At 38.5% G+C, this 23,664-nt stretch overlaps 1 protein-coding gene and 1 pseudogene across 2 annotated transcripts in view; one reads left to right on the forward strand and one right to left on the reverse strand.

Moving 5' to 3' along the window:
* SYN2 (synapsin II) overlaps nt 1-23,664 on the forward strand; it is a 162,750-nt gene that overhangs the window by 72,412 nt on the left and 66,674 nt on the right. The window lies entirely within an intron of this gene.
* LOC118668071 lies at nt 22,825-23,610 on the reverse strand (annotated as a pseudogene).

Raw genomic sequence — 23,664 nt, forward strand, 5'->3', positions numbered from 1 at the left:
GCCGGCAGCGCAAGCCTCGGCCGGCCCTGGTTACCTGAGCCTCAGGTGGCCCTGGGTGGTCTGGGCAGCCGCCATCGAGGCTTGCCTGCACCTCAGGTCCGCCTTGGGCAGCTGGGGGGGCTGAGGGGACTGGGGGTCTCCAGAGACAGGCATGTGGAGTCTTGCTGCGTGCCTGCTGCCCTGGTGTGGCTGAGGGGACTGGGCGCCAGCATCTTGTGGCTGTGGGCACTGCCATCTTTGAGGGCAGGGCATTCAATTAGCATATTCCATCCTTATTGGCTGTGGGCGCCACCATCTTTGAGGGCGGGGCAGTCAATAGCATGTTCCCTCCTTATTGGCTGTGGGCACTGCCATCTTTGAGGGCGGGGCAGTCAATAGCATGTTCCCTCCTTATTGGCTGTGGGCACTGCCATCTTTGAGGGTGGGGCAGTCAATTAGCATATTCCCTCCTTACTGGCTATGGGCACCATGCGATGGTGTGAGGGTTTATTAGCATATTCCCTCTTTATTAGATAGGATTTGGAAGTGTGGAGGACAAAGACACATATAGGTTGTGCTTTCAAATATTTTATGATTAAACTAGAGTACTTGCCCAGCCGGCGTGGCTCAGTGGTTGAGCATTGACCTATGAACCAGGTCATGGTTTGATTCCTGGTCAGGGCACATGCCTAGATTGCGGGCTTGATCCCCAGTGTGGGGTGTGCAGGAGACAGCTGATCAGTGATTCTCTATCATCACTGATGTTTCTATTTCTCTCTCCCTCTCCCTTCCTCTCTGAAATCAATAAAAATATATTAAAAATAAATAAAAATATATTTAAAAAATAAACTAGAGTATGTATTAAAATATAAATACTAAGAATCTCACATTTGTACAGTATTTGGCAGTTTGCAAAATGTTACACAAAATTCTCTTTTGGTTATCACAGTAAACCCTATAGTCCTTAATTACTACATAGATTTTTATAGATGAGAACTCTAAAGTTTCAAGAGGAGAAATGTATCTAGCCAGGATCATATTACTAGTGAATGGTAGACTGAAACATCAACCCATTTCTTATTTTGTTTGTTTGTAGTTTTTGTTTTGTTAATCCTCACCTGAGAATATTTTTCTATTGCTTTTCAGAGAGAGTGGAAGGATGGGATGGGGAGAGAGAAGAGAGAGAGAAATATCAATGTGAGAGAGACACATCAAGTGCTTGCCTTCTGCATGTGCCCCAACTGACGGCGGGGAGAGAACCCATGGCACAGATACCTGCCCTTGACCGGGAATCAAACCAGCGACCTTTCGGTCCTGGGGCTGACGTACTGACCACTGAGAAACACTAGCCAGGATGCATCAACCCATTTTTTCTGCCTCCAAGTGAAAGCTTACTCCATTATGCCTTAGGTGCCTCCATGGGTATCTTGCAGTGCACTTAAAAAACACAAGTATTTTAAGAGTTAAGTCATATGAAATTAGTATATGGTATACTAGAAGCCTGTGCACAAATTCGTGCATGGGTGCGGTCCCTAGGCCTGGCCGGCGATCGAAGTGCAAGCATTTGGAAGGGCAGGTCCCTGGGCAGCTGACCTCTGGGCCCTGGGCAGCACCTGGGCCCCTGGGCCCCTACGCACCTCCTTCCGCTTGATGAACAAAAGTCTTAATGAATTTTAGTTTATTTTTTCTTTAGTTACTTGTGCTTTTGGTCTATATCTTTAAAAAATGGCCTATTCCAAGGTAATGAAGATTATCCCTATTTTTTTATCAGTTTCATAATTTTATATCTTACACTTAAGGCTATAATTCATTTGAGTTAATTTTTTTGCATATAGTGTGAGGTAAGGGTACAACTTCACTCTTTTGCATGTGGATAGATATCCAGTTGTCCCAGCACTATTTATTGAAAAGACTATAATTTCCCTCATTGAATTGTTTTGGCACCATTGTCTAAATCAATTAGCCATAGATGTATGTATTTATTTTTGGACTTTTCATTCTATTCCATTGATCGGTATATCTATAAGAGAGGAGAGAGATAGAAGCATCCATGAGAGAGAAATATCATCAATTGGCTGCTTCCTGCACACCCTCTACTGGGGATCAAGTCGAAATCTTGGCATGTGCCCTGACCAGGAAATGAACTAGCTACTTCTTGGTGCATGGGTTGTTGCTCAACTGCTGAGCCACACCGGCCAGGCCTATGTGTCTATTTTTATGCCAGTACTACACTGTTTTGATTACTGTGGTTTTCTAGTAAGTTGGATTGTGAGTCCTCACACTTTGTTTTTATTTTTTAATATTATTTTAGCTATTCACAATCCCTTAAAATTCCATATAAATGGATCAGCCTTTTCATTTCTGCAAGGAAGCCATTAGGTTTTTGGTAGGGATTGCATGGAATCTATAGAACACTTTGGGGAGTATGGCCACTTCAACAGTATTATGTCTTGCCATTTATTTATTTGCCTTCAATATCTTTCAGCAGTGTTTTAAAGTTTTCAGTATTCAAGTCTTGTACCTCCTTTGTTAAATTTATAGCTGAGTATTTTATTGTTTCTGATGCTATTATAAATGGAATTGTTTTCTTAGTTTTCTTTTCAGATTGTTTATTTCTAGTGTATAAAAATAAACTGACATTGCAGGTTGATCTTATATCCTTCAACTTTGCTGAATTTATTTATTAGCTCTAACTTTTTATGTGTGGATTTTTTAGAGTTTCCTATACTTAAGATCATATCATCTGTGAAATATTCCCCTCCCTCCTTTTAAAAAAATACTACTCATTGCATCATACTACTTTACTTAACTAGGAGTACACATTATCCCAGTGTGAGAAACATATTCTGATATATTTCTTTTGTTTTCATTTTACAATTTGCAAAGTACTTTTACAACTAATTTTATTCTTTTATTAACAAGGTGGCCAATAATATTTTATTTTACAGATAAGGACACTGAGTCTCTCAGAGAATTTAATAACTTAATTGAGGGTTTACATAACTTCAGTTAGAGCTGAGGGCTTTCCATTAGAGGTCCAGCACTCTTTCGATTAAACTCTAATTCCTTCATATTTTTCCTATAGTCAGTAGAACTTAGATCAAATAGTTTTTCTATGAACTTGAGAAGCCTATTCTGTGGTGAGGGTCAGTACACAGAAAAATAAAAATTAAAAGCAACATACATTTACAAAAAAGACTCATACTAGAATGTTGGTAGCATCTTTATTCATAATAGCGCCAAACTGGAAATATCTTGTTGTCCATTAATGGAGACTAGATAAACAAACTCTTATCTTCATATACTGGAATACTATTCAGCAATAAAAAGGAACAACTACTGATGCATAGAAAAAAATGAATAATCCTTAAAAGATTATGCTAAGTGGAAAAAGCCTTACTGTATGATTTCATTTGACATTCTAGAAGAGGCAAAACTACTTTATTATGGAAAAAATCATATCAACAATGGCTTTGGGAATGTTGGGTGGGGATTGATGGGAAAGGGATATGAGGAAGTTTTCTGGGATTATAGTAATGTTGTATATGCATTTAGGGCTTTGGGTTACATAAGGGTGTGTGTGCTCTTGTCAGAACTCAGCAAATGCACTTAATTTGAGGCATTTCCTTGTATGTAAATTTTATACCAAAAGGAAAAAGAAGAGGCATAGAAGGAATACCATATAAAGATACAGAAAGAAGACAGCTACCTATGAGCCAAGGAGACAGGACTCAGAAGTAACCAAACCTGCTAACACTTTATCATGACTTCAAGTCTCCAGTATTTCTTTGCAGATGTGTTCAGATTGAAATGAAGATTACTGAATTAGGGTGGATCCTAATCCAATGGCTCTGTATTTATAAGAAGAGACAAAGAGACAGCCACACAGAGGGAAGACTGCCATGTGGAGAGCTAGGCAGAGATTGAAATAATGCATCTGTAAGCTAAGGAATGCCAAGAACCACCAGAAGCTCAGAGTAGACAAGAATCTTTTCCTAGAACACGTGGAGGGAGCATGACCCTCCTAACACTTTGATGTTAGATGCCTAGCCTCCAGAACTATGAGAGAATACATTTCTGCTGTTTAAAGCCAAAAAAAAAAAAAAAAAAAAAGGAAAGAAAGAAAGAAAAAGAAAGAGAAAAGAATTAAATATTAAATTTAGTTAATGATATGTATTTAGGGGGAAGTATACTCATGTTTGTAAATTATTTTGACATTGATTTTAAAAAGATGGATTAATGCAGTGGTTCTCAACCTTCTGGCCCTTTAAATACAGTTCCTCATGTTGTGACCCCCAACCATAAAATTATTTTCGTTTCTACTTCATAACTGTAATTTTGCTACTGTTATGAATTGTAATGTAAATATCTGATATGCAGGATGGTCTTAGGTGACCCCTGTGAAAGGATCGTTCGACCCCCAAAGGGGTCGCGACCCACAGGTTGAGAATCGCTGGATTAATGGATGGATAGAGGTATAGACAGTTGGATAACTATGTCATAAAGCAAGTATAATATAATGTTGATGGTAGAATCTAGGTGGTGAGTTCTCTGTAAAATTCTTTCAACTTTCAATTTTGCTGTGCACTTGAAATTCTCCATAATAAAATGGTGAGGGAAGGAAGCAAATCAAATATGGAAACTTGCTAGTTCCTCTTCTATCCTCTTCTGTCATTCTCTTCTACCCACCTTCTTCTCAGCCTCATAAAATGAGCATACTAGTAATGTGAGATAAAGGCAAATGCTGGAGAAGATAAATGTAGTAGTTCACTCATCAGGTTCCAAGTTACCATGACAACTTTCTATTACCCATAACTCCTACTATATTGTCACCTGGAGTCTCTCTTCTACATATGCCCCCAAGAAACTTGCATATCAGTCTCCAATTTTATCCCTAACTACTGAACCTATTTCTGTTGGAGAAATGTCTTAGTGCCCTGAAAAAAATTACACCTTTATCATTCCAAGAACCATCTAATTTTTATCTGAACAAAGGCATTTTTTTTTTTTTTTTTTTTTTTTTTTGCGGAAAGGATAATTGATTGGGAGGTCAGAGACTTGTATTCTAGAGTAGACTCAGGTAAGTGATTTGTGCAGGATTAAACAATTGATAAATGGTAGAGCCAGAATTTAGACCCATGAGTTCCTGATCTTTAGGACTTAAGGGAATGTGTGGTGGATTTTCAGACGGTAAGGGACTTATTTTACCCCTTGAATCCTGTTTATGGACAGTTACCTGCCTTAGAGTAGAGAGGGACCCCACAGCCAATTCTCAGGAGAAGGAGGGGGTGGTATGGTAGAGGGGCAAAGGGAGGAGACCATCCATAGGAACACTAAAAAGAATAAAATGGCAATAAATACATACCTATCAATAATCACTTTAAATATAAATGGCTTTAATGTACCAATCAAAATATTCAGGGTAGCTGAATAGATAAGAAGGCAAGACCTAAATATATGCTGTCTACATGAGACCCACCTCAGAACGAAAGATACACACAGACTCAAAGTAAAGGGATGGAACCCTGGCTGGTGGGTTTAGTGGTCAGAGCATCGGCCTGTGCACCAAAGGGTCACAGATTCAATTCCAGTCAAGGACATGTACCTGGGTTGCAGGTTCAATCCCTGGGCCCGAGAACACATGTGGGATGTAACCAATCGATGTGTTTCTCTCACATTGATGTTCTCTCTCTCTCTCCCCATCCCTTCCTTCTACTCTCTCTAAAAATCAGTGGAAAAAATAATCTCAGGTGAGGATTATTGAAAAAAAAAATAGTAAAGGGATGGAAAAAGATATTTCATGAAAATAGAAAAAAAAAGCTGGGGTAGCAATACTTACATCTAACAAAATAGACTTTAAAACAAAGGCTATAATAAGAGACAAAGAAGGATACTACATAATGATAAAAGGAGCAATCCAACAAGAGGATATAACTCTGATAAACATTTATGCATCTAACATAGGAGAACCTAAATATGTAAAGTGAATCTTGATGGATATAAGGGGAGAGATTGACAATAATACAGTCATAGTAGGAGATTTTAATGCCCCCCTTGACATCAATGGAGAGATCTTCCAGACAGCAAATCAACAAATAAATGGTAGCCTTAGATCAGATGGATTTAATTGATATCTTTAGAGCATTTTACCCCCAAAGCAGCAGAATATACATTTTCAAGTGCATATGGAACATTTTCTAGGATTGGACACAAAAGAAGTCTGAATAGATTTAAGAAATTTGAAATCATATCAAGCATCTTCTCTGACCATTATCGTATGAAACTAGAAATAAAACACAGGAAAAAAAAAACACCCTGAAAAACACATGAAGTCCTGAAGGCTAAATAACATGTCACTAAACAATAAATGAGTTAATTAGATCAAGGAAGAAATCAAAAGATACCTTGAAAAAAATGAAAATGAGAACATAACAACTGAAAGTCTATGGGACACAGCGAAAGACGTCCTAAGAAGAAAATTCATAGCATTACAGACCTACCTCAGGAAACAAGGAAAATCTCAAACAACCTAACTTTACACTTAAAGGAATTAGGAAACACACACACACACACAAAAAAAAAACAACAACAGAGGCCAAAGTGAGTAGAAGGAAGGAAATCAGAGCAGAAATAAATGAAATAGAGTCTAAAAAAAACCACAAAAAACCAAAAGATCAATGGAACCAAGAGCTGATTCTTTGACAAGATAAACAAGATCGACAAACCTTTAACTAGATTCATCTAGAAAAAAAGAGAGAGGACCCAAATAAATAAAATCAGAAATGAAAGAAGAGCAGTACAACTGACACCAAAGAAATACAAAGGATTGTAAGAAGGTATTATGAACAACTATATGCCAATAAATTGGACAATCTGGACAAAATGGATAAATGCCTAGAAACATACAATCTTCCAAAACTGAATCAGGAAGAATCAGAGAATCTAAATAGACAGATTACAACTAGTGAAATTGAAGCTGAAAAAAAAACCCAACCTCCCAACAAATAAAAGTCATGGACTGAATGGCTTCACAGGTAGCTTTTACCAAACATTCAAAGAACTAACACCTATCCTTCTTAAACTATTCCAAAAAATTCAAGAGGAGGGGAAACTCCCAAGCTTATTTTATGAGGCTAGCATTATTCAGATTCCAAAACCAGATAAAGACACCACAAAGAAAGAAAATTATAGTCCAGTATTCCTGATGAATCCTCTACAAAATATTAGCAAACCAGATCCAGCAGTACATTAAAAAGATCATATACCATGATCAAGTGGGTTTTATTCTGGGTATGTAAGATTGGTACAATATCTGCAAATCAATAAAAGTGATACACCACATAAATAAAATTAAGGATAAAAACCACATGATCATATCCATAGATGCAGAAAAAGCATTTGATAAAATCCGGCACCCATTTATGATAAAAACTGTCAGCAAAGTAAGAATAGAAGGAACATACCTCAATGTAATAAAGGCCATATATGACAAACCCACAGCCAACATTATACTCAGTGGGCAAAAACGAAAAGATTTTCCCTTAGATCAGGAATAAGACAAGGATGTCTGCTTTCACCACTGTTATTCAACATAGTACTGGAAGTCCTAGCCACAGCAATTAGACAAGAAGAGGAAAAGGCATCCAAGTTGGAAAGGAGAAAGTAAAAATGTCATTATTTGCAGATAACATGATATTGTATATAGAAAGCCCCAAAGTCTCCACCAAAAAGCTACTGGATCTAATAACTGAATTTGACAAAGTAGCAGGATACAAAATTAATATTCAGAAATCAGTGGCATTTTTATACACCAATAATGAACTATCAGAGAGAGAAACAGAAAACAATCCAATTTACTATTGCAACAACAACAAAAAATTAGATACCTAGGAATAAATTTTACCAAGGAGGTAAGACCTGTACTCGGAAAATTATAGGGCATTGGAAAAAGAAATTGAGGAAGATGCAAAAAAGTGGAAGCATATACCATGTTCATGAATTGGAAGAATTAACATTATTAAAATGTCCATAATACCCAAAGCAATCTATAGGTTTGCTAATATTTTGTAGAGGGTTTTAGCATTTATGTTCATCAGGAATACTGGCTTATAATTTTCTTTCATTGTGGTTCAATGAAATTCCTATTAAAATGCCAATGGCATAGTTCACAGACCTAGAACAAATATTCCAAAAATGTATATGGAACCAATACTGAGAAAGGAGAACAAAGTTGGAGGTATCACAATACCTGATAACAAACATACTTCAGGGTCATTGTAATCAAAATAGCATGGTACTGGCATAAGAACAGGCATATAGATCAATGGCACAGAACAGAGAGTTCAGAAATCAACCCATGCCTACATGGTCAATTAATATTTGACAAAGGAGCGTGGATGGAGCTGGAGAGCATTATGCTAAGTGAAATAAGTCAGTCAGAGAAAGATAAATATCACATCCTCTCACTCATTTGTGGATTATAATGAACAACGTAAACCGATGAACAAAAACAGATGTAGAGACAGAGAAGCATCAATCAGATGCTCAAAACTCAGAGGGAAGGCAGGGGAGGGTGGGAGTGAGGAGGAAAGATCAACCAAAGGACTTGTATGCATGCATATAAGCATAAGTGATGGATGTTGACAACAGGGGGTGAGGGTGAGGGCAGGATTAGGGGGATGAGGGGACATTGGGGGGATAAGGACACATTTGTAATATCTTATTCAATAAAGGGAAAAATATTTTTTTAAAAATTTAACAAAGGAGGCAAGACAGTCTCTTCAATAAATGGTGTTGGGACTATAGGACAGGTGCATGCAAAGAAATGAAACTCGACCACCAACTTAAACCACACACATAATAAACTCAAGATGGATAAAATACTTAAATGTAAGCCATGAAACCATAAAAATCCTAGAAGAAAACATAGGCAGTAAAAGCTCAGACATCAGTCATAGTAATGTTTTTGCCAATATGAATCCTAGGGTAAGGGAAACAGGAAAAAAACAAATGGGACTATATCAAACTAAAAAACTTCTCTACAGCAAATCAAGAAAGTGAAAAGGGAAACCACTGTATGAGAGAACATATTCACCAATGATACATCTGAAAAGGGGTTAATTTCCAAAATATAAAGAACACCAGGAAGACAATTCAATTAAAAAATGGGCAAAGGACCTGAGTAGATGCTTCTCCAAAGAGGACATACAGGTACCCAATAGGACATATGAAAAAATGCTCAATGTTACTTATCAGAGAGATGCAAATTAAAACCACAATGAGATATCACCTCATACCTGCCAAAATGGCTACCATCAATAAATCAACAAACAACAAGTGCTGGCGAGGATGTGGTGAAAAGGAAACCCTAGTTTACTGTTGGTTGTGCAGCCACTGTGGAAACAGTATGGAGTTTCCTAAAAAAATTTAAAAATGGCCCTGGCCTGGTGTTCTCTCTCTCTCTCTCTCTCTCTCTCTCTCTCTCTCTCTCTCTCTCTCTCTCTCCCCCCTTCTTCCCTCCCTCCCTCTGATTCTCTTCTCAGATAACGATTAAAATAAAATGGGCCCTGGCCAATTTGGCTCAGTGGATAGAGTGTCAGCCTGCGGACTGAAGGGTTCGATTCTGGTCAAGGGCATGTACTTCAGTTGCAGGCTCGATCCCCTACCCTGGTTGCGTGTGTGTGGGGGAAGCAACCAGTTGATGTGTCTCTCTCACCTTGATGTTTCCTCTCTCTCTGACTCTTCCCCTCCTTTTCACTCTCTCTCTGGAAAAATATCCTCGGGTGAGGATTACCAAATAAAAAATTAAAAATGGAACTGCCTTTTGACCCAGGGATCCCACTTCTGGGAATATATCCTAAGAATCCTGAAACATCAATTCAAAAGAATATATGCACCACTATATTCATAGCAGCATTACTAGTATATACAAGAGCCAAGACCTGGAAACAGCCCAAGTACCCATCAGTAGATGAGTGGATAACAAAAGCTGTGGTATATTTACATAATGGAATACTATGTGGCCATAAAAAAGAAGGTAATTGTACCATTTGTGACAGCATGGATGTACTTGGAGATGATTTTTCTAACTGAAATAAGCCAGCCAGAGAAAGACAAATACTAAATGATCTCAGTTATATGTGGAATCTACTGAACAAAATAAACTGATGAACAAAATAGAAACAGAGGCATGGATATATGGAACAGATTGACAGCTGTCAAGAGGGATGGGGGTTGGGAGACTGTATGAAAAAAAGTGAAGGGATTAGGTAATGGCCAGAGGGAAGGGGGAAATGGGGACAACTATAATAGTGTCAGCAATAAAAATAAAGTTAAAAAAATCCCCACACAAGTTACTGGAGAAAGGTATGCAAGGAATCTGGAGTTCCAATTTACATAATAACTTAAATCCTAAGGATTTCTGGTTGAGGGTATTTGATGTTTATCTCCGTAATTTTACTATAGGATGAGAGATTATGTTTTTGGAGTATTATTTTGCTCCCCAGAATACTGTACCACTATTCTTTCCCTAGCAGTTAATAGAGTAAATAGTACATAGTGGGCATTCTGTGAATTTTGATAAATTGGGTAATTGTTGGTTTTCTTAGAGCAGGGTCTGGACTTACTCATCTCTACATGCCCATCATCTAATATAGTACCTCCTAGCATAAAATAGATATTCAATAATTTTTTAAAGAATTAAATTAAGATTTTTACTTCACTTTGAGGGAAGTGCCTATCTTTTTAACTACACATTTCTCAACTATGAGTGGCAGGTCCATGAATAAGCCATTGAGTCAGGATCAAAGGGTTAATGATAATCCAGAAAAGATAGACTGAGTTTAGCTGATATGTTTGCTTGATACATGCCAGCTTTTTATTTGGAGAGGTGACCTAGATAAGTCAAAGACTAGCAATAATGAATTGATAACCCTCAAACAGTAAAAATTATGGATCTTCCTGAAGCCCTGGGCAAAAAGGAAATGCAAAAGTTTTCCTTAATCATATTTCTGGGCTTGAAACTAGGAATTTGTGTGAAGATGCTGTGTTTCCAATTGCCAGCAGGGAAATGGGGAGCATGGTCAGAGAAGGTTGGGAGAAGAGGGGAAGAGAATGGGGACATAGTTGGGAGAGGGAATAGGAGAAAGGTAGCTAAAATGCAGAGGGAGAGAAAGTTGACCTGAAAGAATAGTGGCTGTGGCCTCATCCTGGTTTTGTGATTGGTCAGTGATCTGTTTGCAAGCAGATTTTTGTTGGGCAGATCTTTCCTCATAGTGGCCAGAATATCCACTGCATTAGGTTTGACTGTAGTAGTCACCATCCTCCTAACCCTTTTCTAGTCTTGTGGGACCTTGGGATCCAGAGTGAGCTCTACGTGTTTTGTGGAGAAAGAGGGAGGAAGCATTAAATAACAGCTATCCTCCTCCACAATAAAGATTATCAGAAGAGTTTCTGATATTTTAGAGAGGGTTCCCTCTTATTAATAACAAATGTTGCTGTAAACTCTAGATCTAGGGCGTTCTTGATTGAAGGGAGAAGTCATTGCAATTTTAGTGTCATCCAGGAATTGTTTATAGATTAAATATATTGTCTAGAAGTTACTAGTATATAAAGTCAGTGCAGTTAGTTACAACCAGATAGCCCCTTCCCTCACCTTCATAGATATGTAAAAAGATTCACTTAAGGTGTACTATCACTGTGCTCACTGTGCTCACAAAAGCTTCCAAGTAAAAGATCATTGGATCCAGTTTTTATTCCTAGAGAAAACTGCAAAGCAGTTCCGTCCAGTTAATGACTATTGAGTCATTCAGCATGAATTTATTGAGTGACAGCTTTGCGAGGTGCTTTTGATTCAGTGTTGAGATAGAGAGATTTAGTCCCTAAATTGTACCTTACTAAGGTATAATCTGAAGGAAAAGGGATATCTTATTTTATTTAAATCTGATTTTAAAATCTACAAAGAAATGCTAGAAATTACTTTAGATATACTGCTCTGGATTTTGTACAACTCAGTGGTGGCTCATATAAGATCTCATAACTCATTGTTTAAAAAGGACCTAGGAGACAAAAAATGGACTATATCCCAGCCCACCCTCCCAAATGACATCGGGACCTGGGACCAACACTCTGGATGATATGAGTGAATGGTGCCAGAATCTGTTATATAATCTGCTGACTTGACTTTAAGATAGGAGCTCCCTAATAGTAACCTGTCATGAAGCACAAAGTTATGGACTACTGAAATGAAAAAGGATCATAGAGATTCAAGTTCAGGGGTCTTCACATTTTTTAAAGTAGCTAAATTCTTTTTTCAAACAAGGCTTTAGACAGAACCCTATATATAAAACTGGTGAAAATGGAGCTGCTTTCATTAAAACGGGGTTAGGAGTTGCCAGATATAATCTGGGGGCTCCACAGAACAAGGTTTGAGAACCACTAACCTAGTTCAGTTTCCTGACAATACAGATAGTGAAATCAAGATCTAGAGAAGTGAAACAGCTTGCCTAATCCATACAGCAAGCTAGTGACAAGATCTGGACTAGCACCTAGGTTTCCTTTCCAGGCCTGTGTTCTGTTAATGACATTTTACTGTTTAGAGTCTTATTTCCTAAGGGGAGAAAATGGTAACAATGAGTCTTTTATTTTATTCTCCTTGGTGAGATCTGACAGGGTCCACCTCTTCTTCCCTTCTAGTAAATCAGTTTGGCCCCCTCTTGTTATTGTTTTTCTCTAAAACCCAGGCTGGGGCTTGTTTTAGCCTTTGTTCTGTTCCCAGTTTTTGCAGTGCCAAGATGGATAGGGAGAGAGCGGATTCAGACAGGTCATGGTGGCACAGATATTTCCTGTCCCTTGGCTAGTCTGGCTATGTCTTTCAGAGGCAGCAGAGTGCCATGGCCAGGTGTGTCTTTCAGGGCCTTCCAAGCTCTTGGATGTGGTAGATGTTTATAACCGCAGTTTCCTCATTATCTTCTGTTTTTCACAGGCTTCTAGCCACTACCTGAGGTAATACATCTAAGTCTCTGCTCTGAGAGTCATCAATCATTCAGAGCTCTCTGTGGTCTGGCCATAATTTATCTCTGTATTCTTAGTTTCCAGTGTCCCCTTCATGTATCCTAGGTTTTTTCTGAGACTACTGTGTTTTGTCTCCTCATTTTGTCTCCTCACCGATTAAATATTACTCATCATTTTAAATACTACCTTTTCAAGAAGACTTTCTCAATTTCCAACTGTATGCCATCTCCCTCTTTTGTAGTATTAAAGTTTTTAGCCTCATCTTCCATCATTCCCTGCCTCATGTTTTATGTATAACAATTTTGTACATGCCATGCTGTTTCTCACTTCCATGCCTTTGCTTGTGCTGTCCATTTGCCCCCACTTCCCTGCCCTAATTTTTACTTCACTTTTACCCAGCTCACTCCTATGTAAATTTATTCCAAGATGGCTTTCCTGACCCCTCCACACTGATTCAGGCTCCCCCCCGCCCATAATAGAATATACCTATTTCTATCTTTGTACTTACATGCTATATTTTATCTATTTGTACCTGACTCACACACTAGACCAGTGATAGTGAACCAATGACACGCGTGTCAGAGGTGACACGTGAACTCATTTTTTTGGTTGATTTTTTTTGTTAAATGGCATTTAAGTATATAAAATAAATATCAAAAATATGTCTTTGTTTTACTGTGGTTGCAAATATCAAAAAATTTCTATATGTGACACGGCACCAGAATTAAGTTAGGGTTTTTCTTTTTTTTTATTATATATATATATATATATTATTGATTTTCTTACAGAGAGGAAGTGAAAGAGATAGAGAGTTAGAAACATCGATGAGAGAGAAACATCGATCAGCTGCCTCCTGCACATCTCCTACTGGGGATATGCCTGCAACCAAGGTACATGCCCTTGACCGGAATCAAACCTGGGACCTGTCAGTCCGCAGACCGACGCTCTATCCACTGAGCCAAACCGGTTTTGGCAAGTTAGGGTTTTTCAAAATGCTGACACGCCAAGCTCAAAAGGTTCACCGTCACTGCACTAGACAGTGTTCTCTGACTTATAATTTTTAGCATCTAGCATTTCACTAATAGTAGATGCTTAATAAATATTTGTAGGATAGAGGAATAAATTACTTTTATGTTATTATAATGGCTTGAGTTATAGTCTACATTTTCTTGGTAAATATTTATCTACCTCTAGACTGTAAATTAATTCTGTGAGGATAAAGAAAGAGATTGAATCCTACGCATCTTTTTGTCCCTCTTAGAGCCTCATTCTTAGTGAGCAGATCAATTAGGGTTCTCCCGAGGAACAGAACCAGTAGGAGATATGTCTTAAGGAATTGGCTTACCTGAGTGCAGAGCTGGCAAGTCTGAAATCTGTAGGGCAGGCCAGCAGGCTAGAAATCCATTCAGGCAGGGTTTCTAGTCTTGAGACATAATTCCTTCTCTGGGAAACTCAGGTTTTGCCTTCAAGGCTCTTCGCTGATGAAATGAGGCCTACACAGATTGTCAAGGATAACCTCCTTTACTTAAAGTCAGCTGACATCTACAAAGCACCTTCATAGTACCATGTAGACTAGTGTTTGACCAAACAACAGGGCACCATAGCCTAGCCAAGTTTACACAAAATTTTATCATCACAGTAAGTGACCAATAAATGTTTGCTTAATTAAAATATGCCTTTGAGTTTCTTATCTAAAGCTCAGTAAAGGAGACCAATCTCACTTCTGTTTCCAGCAGTAATTTGAACTCTATAACTTAAAAATCCCCCACCATCTAAACTCCTCCCAACAGCTCTAAATAAAAAATAAAAATACCTTTTAAGATACATAACTGAACTTGTAAGAAAGCAAGGGACTCTCCAATGGCTGAAAATGAAGACAGACTGAGTAGTAAGTCTATGAGATGTTTTTATCAAGCCTGTTGCGATATTTATTATGGTAACTTTGGGACTTGGGAAAAGGAGATAAGACAGACCTTAAAGGTAAGGCCTACAAGTGAGACTGGGGCAGTCAGTGAAATGGTGGATAGAAAAAAAATCAAATTAATGCATGGACGCAAGAAAGTTGCAGATCTCAGCCTATCCTCTAGATAGCGAAAAAAAAAAAAAAAAAAAAAAAAGGCCTCTCTTTGAGAATCAAAAAAACCATAGGTCTGGTCCAGGCTGGGTAGGTAAGTAAGTTGGTTAGAATATTGTCCCGATACACCAAGGTTATGGGTTCAATTCTAGTTCAGGGCAACCAATAAATGCATAAATAAGTGGAAGAACAAATCAACATTGTTCCCCCACCCCCTCAAAAATCAATTAAAAAATTAAAACAAAACTATAAATCTGTCCTCAGTTGTGTTCAGAGTTTGGATGTATAGTATCTATGTGCCCTGAGGTCCTACAAGTTGATTAATAAACATAAAAGTATGCCCAGCCAGTGATACCTGGGGGTGCCTAGCAGAAAAACACACAAACCTTCTTAAGGTGATAAAAGATCTAAAACCATAAGATGATAAAAATAGCTGTAGCCCTGACTGGTTTGGCTCAGTGGACAGAGCATCAGCCTGTGGACTGAAGGCTCCCAGGTTCGATTCCGGTCAAGGCCATGTACCTTGGTTGTGGGCACATCCCCAGTAGGGGGTGTGCAGGAGGCAGCTGATCAATGTTTCTCTCTCATCGATATTTCTAACTATCTTTCTCCCTTCCTTTCTCTGTAAAAATCAATAAAATATATTTTTAAAAAATAGCTGTAAAATGAATATATTTAAAATGGTTAAGGACAAACAAATGAAAAATGAGAGGATAGAGTCAGATATCACAAATAATATAAGGCAGATATGTCAAATAGAATTTATAGAAATAAAAACACAAAGCATTGAAATTAAAAACATCATGGATGGTTTAAATGGGAGATTAGACACTGCTGAAGAGAAAATTGGTGAATGGAAAGTAAGGTAGAAATTACCCATGATGCTTCACAGAGAGGGAAAATATGAAAGCACAGTTAAAAGACATGAGGATAGAATGAGAAGATCCAATATATGTTTAATAATTGTTCTAAAAGGAAAGAATAGAGAGAATGGAAAAGAAGCAATATCTAGAGGTAATGGTTGAAAATTTTCAAAAATTGATGAAAGACCTCAATTAGGAAGCACATCGAGTTCCAAAGGATAAATGAACATAAAACTTCTAGACATATTATAGTGAAACTGCATAACACAGCTATGAAAGTAATTCTTAAGAGCATTGGAAATAAAAGAGATAGCTTACAAGAAATGAACAACTGAAAATAGTGGCAAAATAAACAAAGGAATAATATCTTTAAAAGCTGAGAGGGAAAATAAACCCCACTTAATCTAGAATTTTTCACCTAGTTAAATCTTAATTCAAGAGTGAGGGTAAACAAAACATTAATTCAAAAGAATATGTGCACCTCTATATTTATTGCAGTGTTATTTATATATGAGTGGATAAAAAAGCTGTGGTACAACCTGGCCAGTGTAGCTCAGTGGTTGAGCTTCAACCCATGGATCAGGAAGTCACAGTTTGATTCCTGGTCAGGGCACATGCCCAGGTTGCAGGCTTGATCCCCAGTAGGGGGCATGCAGGAGGCAGCTGATCATTGATGTTGATGTTTCTATCTCTCCCTCTCCTTCTCCCTTTCTCTCCCTGAAATCAATAAAAAATATTAAAAAAATAAAGTGAGTTCACAACAAAATAAAATGCAAAACGTATATATTTCTTAAAAAGCTGTGGTAAATATATACAATGGAATATTACTTGGCCATAAAAAAGAATGAAATCTTAACCATTTGCAACAGCATGGATGGACCTAGAGGGTATTATGCTAAGTGAAATAAGTCAGTCAGAGAAAGATTAATGCCATATGATTTCATTTATATGTGGAAGCTAAAGAACAACATAAATTAACAAACAAAACAGAAATAAACTCATAGATACAGAGAACAGATTGATGGTTGGGAGACTAGGTGAAAAGGGTGAAAGGATTGAGAAGTACAGGTTGGTATTTAGAAAATAGTCATGGGTTGTAAAGTATAGTCAATCATATTGTAATAAATATCTATGGTACTAGGTGGGTACTGGAAATATCAGGGGGAACATTTTGTAAAGTATATGATTGTCTAACCATTATGTTGTATACCTGAAACTAATATAAAATAATATTGACGGTAAAGTGTAATGGAAAAAAACAATAAAAAAAAACCACAGCAAACTTCAAGACAGCAAATTTCAGCACAATTTAAAAACCAGCTGTCTGAAATTGGAAACACACACACACACACACACCTGAAAAATAGTAATTTTTCTGATGATCCCTTGTTATGAATATTGTAGGTTCTTGCATTGGGATTGGGAGGTAGGATTTGAAGACCTAGTTTTAAGTTTCCTACACATGGATGATAGACAGACTTGTAAGTCTTTAGACCATTCAAGAAACATAGTCATGTATCAGAAGTGTTAATACAAAGGGAGAAGCTACTCTTGGCTTTAGGATTTCAGCTTTATGAAAATCCCCAAAGTACACAATCTAGAGCCAGGGGTGGGCAAACTTTTTGACTCGAGGGCCACAATGGATTCTTAAACTGGACCGGAGGGCCGGAACAAAAGCATGGATGGAGTGTTTGTGTGAACTAATATAAATTCAAAGTAAACATCATTACATAAAAGGGTACGGTCTTTTTTTTTTTTTAGTTTTATTCATTTCAAAGGGGCCGGATCCGGCCCGCAGGCCGTAGTTTGCCCACGGCTGATCTAGACCCTGGGAAATAAATAGCATTCAAGTAGAAATCTCTTTTCAAGAGTATTGTCAAGGTTTCTGTTTCATTATTCCCCAAACTCCAAATTATTGGCTTCATGGGTCTTCAGAGGCCCCTCTCCTAGTTACTGGCAAGCCAGGAAGCAAGAACTAGCTCCATCTTTTAGCTTATCCCCACTGCCCTGTCACTTCCTCTATGCCATAAACATATCTTATGTTATACCATAACTGTACCACTATTTAGCATGGCTTTGTGAGTTATACATTCATACTGCAATATTTTTGTGTAAGCCACTTCTCTACTTGGAATGCCCTTTCCACGCCGCATATTAAAATCTTACTGTTTAACTTCAGAGCCTGATAATGACTTAGAAACCATGTGGTTAAATGTTCTCATTTACATATGAAGAAAATGCAATTCAGATGATTTCCTAAGCTATACAAAATTTCTCCCATTCACCCTGTAATCAGAATTTATCACTCCGTTCTCTGTACTATAGCACAAACAGAAAATCATGTATTTAGAATATCTGAGACCTGATGTGTTCTGAATTAATTTATATATCTGAGACCTGATCTGTTCTGAATTAATTTATTTCAAGTTTAAATATCCTAACTTTAAAAGAGCACAAGGAATTTTTAAAATTGTGGCAAAATACACATAACATAAAATTTATCATCTTAACTATTTTTTAAAATATGTTTAAAAAAAAAATTGATTTCAGAGAGAAGAAAGGAGAGGGAGAGAGAGCTAGAAACATCAGTGATGCAAATCATTGATTGGCTGCCTCCTGCACAACTCCTACTGGGGATCAAGCCTGCAGCGCAGGCATGTGCTGTGACCAGGAATCAAATCATGACTTCCTGGTTCTTGGGTCAACTCTCAATCACTGAGCCACACCAAACAGGCATTAACTACTTTTAAGTGTATAATTTAATAGTGCTAAGGTACTCGCAGAATTTTGAAACCAATCTCCATAACTCTTTTAATCTTGCCAAACTGAATTTCTGTATCCATCAACAACAAATCCCCATTGAACACAAGGATTTCTAAAGACGTGTTTTATCCTATATGGTGTGATAAAATAAAGGAATTTAAGTAAAAAGAAACTGAAAACTTTAATTTCAAGAGTTTGAGAATTATTTAGAAGCCTCATGAAGAAAAACGTTTTCTCTTAAAAGCTACTGTGAGAAAAAAGATTAATATTTATAATGGTTGATTATTAGTAAGAAAGTTAGCAAATTGTACCTACAGGTTTTAGTTGTCTATATCATTTTGTATAAGTATCCATTTTAGAGCTATATTTTTATTACAAAAGTTGTGGACGACAAAGGGGTATGCATAAGTTTAGTGACCAAAAGTAACCTTAAGGAGTGATCTGGTTGTAAATTTCTAACTGGGCAGGTCATGGTGGATAGTCATGCCCAGGTGTATAATTTCTTTAGTAAAAGATTTTTAAGCAAGCCCTGTACATTGTTCTTGTGCATCTAGGTTTACACACCTTTGGAATGTCAGAAGTAATCCTCTTATTCAGATCTCTCAAGGAAAACTTTAACCACCCTCAAGAGAGCACATAATCTTATTAACTATCCTGTACCTTGTTTTCTCCCACCTTCAAGTAATCTTCTTTGTGTTCCCTCTTTAATTTCAAATGTATAAAAGAAACTGCAAAATTCATTCACTAGAGCACTTGAGATCTTGCTTCTGGGCAATGTTGTCAGTTTGATTCAAATTCTTATGAAAATTCTCTGTAGGTTTGGATGTTTCTTACGTCGACAAAGCCATACTTCCTAGGAAGCCATTTAAAAATAGAAATTGAAATTGTTATCTCAATTATTTTTTATTATAAAATTTTATTTAATCTAAAATTAAATAGAAAAGCATGCATAAAAGTGAATGTTTTAGAAAATAAGTACACTGTGAGATTTTAAAAAATGAATCCTCTTTTAAATTTTTTTTGGAATAATTAGATATTTTAGAAGTAGTGTGAAGTGATTAATAATATCTGTTCTGGAGTTAGATTGTATGGTCTTGAATTCTGAATCCACCACTCAATAGCTGTATGACCTTGAACAAGTTAATCTCTCTATGGCTTTGCTGTAAGATTATCTTTTTTCTTTTTTGAGTGAAAGCAGTTTTATAACTAGAGGCCCGGTGCACAAAATTCATGCCTGGGTAGGGTCCCTAGGCCTGGCCTGTGATCAGGGCTGATCAGGTTCCCCGCCTCTCCACCTGCTGCCTCCTCCTTCCCTCACCACCCGTGTGCCACCACACCGTTCCCTGTCTCCCAGCACCCCATCCCCTCCTTCCCCCGCTCTGTCAGCACCCCACCGCTGCCACTGGTCACCTGCATATTTTGTGCTGCCCCCTGGTGGTCAGCGCATATCATAGCAAGTGATTATATAGGGTGCTATCTCCCTTATTAAAATTTTTTTTTTAAAAGTATGTTTTTATTGATTTCAGAGAGAGGAAGGGAGAGAGAGAGAGGGGTAGAAACATCAGTGACGAGAGAGAATCATTGATTGGCACACCCCCTACTGGGGAACAAGCCCACAACCTGGGCATGTGCCCTGACTGGGAATCAAACTGTGGTTCATGGGTTGATGCTCAACTATTGAGCCACACCGGCTATGCTACCTCCCTTATTTGATTGATGTGAGGATAACGGAATAAGATGTGTAAAGTCAATACAATAACTAGTACTTACTAAGTACTTAACAAATATTAGCTATTATTAATTTTACTATAAGTTAATATAATTCTGGCACTTGGTCTCTAGGATTAATAATCTATACTTCTGGTAACACTTTTATTTTTATTCTTCTTTGTGCCAGAGCTGGGACAAAGTCTAGTCTTTATTTCCCCTACCGTGCCAACCAGTACTTTGCCTACTGCTGGACAAATAGTAGGTACCTAATCTAATTAATCTTTGTTAATGAGTGAATGATGATAGTGTTTTAAAAGGTTTATAGGATACATTTTATTATAACAGCACTAATAATAGACTCCACTAAGGATAAAATGAACTGGATTTTCAGGCAAATCAGTTTGGGTTGGTTTTTAAAACTACAGTTTTGGGGCTTATTGAATGTGAAGAGCATTTCAGTGGATCATTAGAGGTAACTGAAAGGATGGACAAAGTCATTGAGCAGAAGATAGTCAGAACCACACAATATATCGTTGCACTTCTGTACTAAGGCATGAGCTTCTATCCAGATCCATTCTGGACTAAACTTGGTATAACAAAAAGAGCACTGAATTGAGAAGAGATCAGCATTCCCACAGGGTTCCCACTGTATGACCTTGGACAACTTTTCCTCTTTAAACCCCATCTCCTGTACAAAACCAATAGGCCCAGTGCACGAAATTCTTGCACGGAAAGGGTCCCTAGCGGCTGCCGGCTGCTGGCTGCCGGCTGGTGCCTCCCTTCCAGCCTCCCTTTCCTGTCTGCCAGCTGCCGGCCGGGGCCTTCCTTCCACACTGCCTCCTGGTTGTCAGCGCATGTCATAGTGAGTGATCAAACTCCCGGTTGGTTGAACTCCTGAGGGGACACTTTGCGGATAGCATCTAAGGCCCATTTCTCCGTTTAGAACATGTGTGGTTCCATGTTGCTAAATTCAGGTGTAACTAGGACCTTGTGGAATGTCTCTTCCACGACAGTGCCAGTTCTTCTCCCAGCCTGCCAAAATTCAGTCATTAGTGCCTATTCTGATGAATAACATCTCTCCCTGAATTGTTGCCAATTGGAAATTGTAGAATGGAATGTGCCACCTGGGTTTGGATTTGGAAATCAAAAGTGCTGTTGCCTTGAGGCATAAGGATGTTTCTGAAAAGCCATGGTGGTGAGTGAGCTGATCATACCAGCCATGGCAGCTTGCATTTGGATCAGGAAAAGAGGGTCGTCCCCTTCTCTAATGAGAGCAGAATGAGGGGATTACTCTTTTATTTTTTAAATTTAATCCTCACCTGAGGACATGCTTAGAGAAAGGAAGGGAGGGAGGGAGGGAGGGAGGGAGGGAGGCAGAGATGTAACAGAGAAACATTGACTGTTTGCCTTCCATACACTCCCCGACTGGAAATCAAACCCACAACCCAGATATGTGCCCTGACCCATAATGGAACCAGCAACACTTCAGTGCACAGGATGGTGCTCAATAACAGCCACTCCAGCCAGGCAGAATTCTTTTTTTTATTACCTTCCTGCAGTTTGCTATGTGAAATGTGCCCTGGTGATGCAGTATCACAAAGTGTATCAATGAATCAGTAAAGTGATAAAAAACAAATAAAACTTTCTTATGCTTCGATAATGCTTTGCTGTTTATAGTGGGTGGGGCAAAATTAGGGTTACAGTTGTTTGTATGGAAAATAACACAATAAGTAATAATCTTATATAATAAAAACCTAATATGCTAAGTGTCCGGTTGTCTGTTCAACCAATCAAAGCGTAATATGCTAATGATATGCTAAGACTGCTCAACTGCTCGCTATGACATGCAGTGACCACCAGGGGGCAGATGCTCCGACTGGTAGGTTAGCTTGCTGCTGGGGTCCAGCTGATCAGGACTGAGTGAGATGGGCTGGACATGCCCTGGAGCCCTCCCGTGGCCCCTCCCTGGCTGGCCAACCTCCCGCGTCCCTCCCTGGCCCCGATTGTGCACCGGTGGGGTCCCTCAGCCTGACCTGCGCCCTCTCATAATCTGGGACACCTCAGGGGATGCCAGAGAGCCAGTTTTGGCCTGATCCTGCAGGCCAGGCTGAGGGACCCCACTGGTACACAAATTTGTGCACCTGGCCTCTAGTAGAAGAATAAACTGTGTTTCATGTACTCACATCCTACTTTTGTCCCACCCTGTATTCTTTTTTTTTTTTTTTACTGTTTTTTTATTTCATAATCATAAACTTAACTCTGCAATCCAGCTAGACTGGGAAGGTTAAGGAAATTATGGAACCCAATAAACTGGCAAGAGCACAAAGATTATAGAACATTTCAAGTAAATCAGGGTGAAGGGGTGCTCTCCTGAGCTACAGAAGGAGTGGTCTAATGGTTAAGATAAAACACAAGTCAAATTTATTAGAGTTGTACACAGTCAGCAGTGGTGATCTTGCTGGTCTTGCCATTCCTGGACCCAAAGCGCTCCATTACTGTCACAATATTCATGCCTTCTGTCACCTGACCTAAGGCCACATGCTTGCCATCCAACCACTCAGTCTTGGAAGTGCAGATGAAGAACTGGGAACCGTTTGTGTTAGGTCCAGCATTTGCCATGGAAAAAATGCCAGGATCTGTATGTTTCAGGACCAAGTTCTCATCCTCAAATTTCTCCCCATAGATCAGTGGTTCTCAAACTTCCTAATGCCATGACCCTTTAATACAGTTCCTCATGTTGTGGTGACCCCCAACCATAAAATTATTTTTGTTGCTACTTCATAACTGTAATTTTGCTACTGTTATGAATCATAATGTAAATATCTGATATTGAACATAATTAAAGCATAGTGATTAATCACAAAAACAATATGTAATTATACATGTGTTTTTCGATGGTCTTAGGCGACCCCTGTGAAAGGGTTGTTCAACCCCCAAAGGGGTCGCGACCCACAGGTTGAGAACCGCTGCCATAGATGGACTTGCCGCTTGTACCATATGGTGTGTGAAGTCACCACCCTGGCACATAAATCCCGGAATAATTCTGTGAAAGCAGGAACCTTTATAACCAAATTCTTCCTCCCCAGTGTTCAGAGCACGGAATTTTTCTGCTGTCTTTGGAACTTTGTCTTCAAACAGCTCAAAGGAGACGCGGACCAAGGGCTCGCAGTCGATGGTGATGTCAAAGAAGAACATGGTGGGGTTCACCATGGCTGGTCATGGGCGGCTTCGGGGCTGTGGCGTCTGCAAAGTGGGCCCCAGCCT

Source organism: Myotis myotis, unplaced genomic scaffold (genome assembly GCF_014108235.1).
Source record: "Myotis myotis isolate mMyoMyo1 unplaced genomic scaffold, mMyoMyo1.p scaffold_m19_p_13, whole genome shotgun sequence".
NCBI classification, from domain to species: Eukaryota; Metazoa; Chordata; class Mammalia; order Chiroptera; family Vespertilionidae; genus Myotis; species Myotis myotis.